General features: G+C 40.4%; 1 protein-coding gene across 1 annotated transcript in view; it reads left to right on the top strand.

Moving 5' to 3' along the window:
• The first annotated feature begins 407 nt into the window (after positions 1-407).
• LOC110448494 overlaps positions 408-1,355 on the top strand; it is a 57,469-nt gene continuing 56,521 nt past the window's right edge. Inside the window, exon 1 of the mRNA XM_021494759.1 lies at positions 408-689. The gene's annotated coding sequence lies outside the window, so the exon portion shown is untranslated. The remainder of the gene's footprint in view (positions 690-1,355) is intronic.

Genomic DNA, 1,355 nt, shown 5'->3' with positions numbered 1-1,355 from the left:
CCCCCCCCAAAAAAAAAACCCCAGCAACATTCAATACACCGAAAACGGTTACAATCAAATATAACTTGTATATTTAATATCATATTTAAAACTAGTTATGTTTCATGTTCAAGAATTAGTTATGTTTCCATGTTCAAGAAAACGCGAGGATTTGTTCGAACATTCTGTTTTAGGAAGGTTTTAGATTATGCCTGTCACAATTTTCACGTTCAAGTATGTGGATAAAGACTAGCATTACATACTGTCTCCGAGATCAACTGCCGAATAACATCTATTGTTAATTTCACGTGCTAACAAAACTGGTATTCACTATCATGTTGATGCTTAATTGTATTACTTCCCTCGAGCAGATACCATGTGTGAAGTGGGAATCTATATGTACGGTATATTCCTATAAATAAGACATGTTAAGCGGCACTCTGTTTATATCGGCCAGCAGAAGTGGTTGTGAGGACATTTAAACATTACCTGTGGCGCACAAACACCTCGTTACCAATCGCAGGTAAAAATACATCACCTGCCTCAATAACGGGAGAGTGTTTTCTATATGGCAAACACAGAATAAACAGTGCTGTTCATTAAACATATATAGTCGTGTGTGTATCGGGGACTACGACATATTATAACATAGTGTTGGTAACATCGCCAGGTGGATAAATACAGACCTCAGGATTGAACATCCCAGACAGGTAAGATATCGTACCTTTTCTGTGTAGTTCTCACTTGTAATATTGATAATGTTCCGTGGCAGCCTAGAAACATTTGCCTGCTGGAATGAATTTCAAGATTCGAAAACACACCGTTTGTACGTTATCATTTGATGCTATCATTATTTCAATACCATCGTTTACCTGTTGTTTCTGTGTGTGTGTTTGTCTATATCCCCCTCTGTCTGTCTCTCTGTCCCTCCCCGCCCTCTCTCTCTCTGTCTGTCTCTATCTGTCTCTGTCTCTGTCTTTGTCTCTATCTGTCTGTCTCTGTCTCTGTCTCTATCTGTCTCTGTCTCTATTTGTCTCTGTCTCTATCTGTCTCTGTCTCTGTCTCTATCTGTCTCTGTCTCTGTCTCTGTCTCTGTCTCTGTCTCTATTTGTCTCTGTCTCTATCTGTCTTTGTCTCTGTCTCTGTCTCTATCTGTCTGTCTCTGTCTCTGTCTCTGTCTCTATCTGTCTCTGTCTCTATTTGTCTCTGTCTCTATCTGTCTCTTTCTCTCTGTCTCTGTCTCTATCTCTGTCTCTTTCTGTCTCTGTCTCTGTCTCTATCTGTCTCTGTCTCTGTCTCTATCTGTCTCTCTGTCATCAGTCCCTCCCTCCCTTCCCCCTCTTTCTCCATATCTCTCTTTCTCTCTGTCTATGTCT

This window comes from Mizuhopecten yessoensis, unplaced genomic scaffold (genome assembly GCF_002113885.1).
Source record: "Mizuhopecten yessoensis strain PY_sf001 unplaced genomic scaffold, ASM211388v2 scaffold4105, whole genome shotgun sequence".
NCBI classification, from domain to species: Eukaryota; Metazoa; Mollusca; class Bivalvia; order Pectinida; family Pectinidae; genus Mizuhopecten; species Mizuhopecten yessoensis.
The sequence above is the reverse complement of the archived record's forward strand: the minus strand, read 5'-3'. Positions and strand labels throughout refer to the sequence as shown.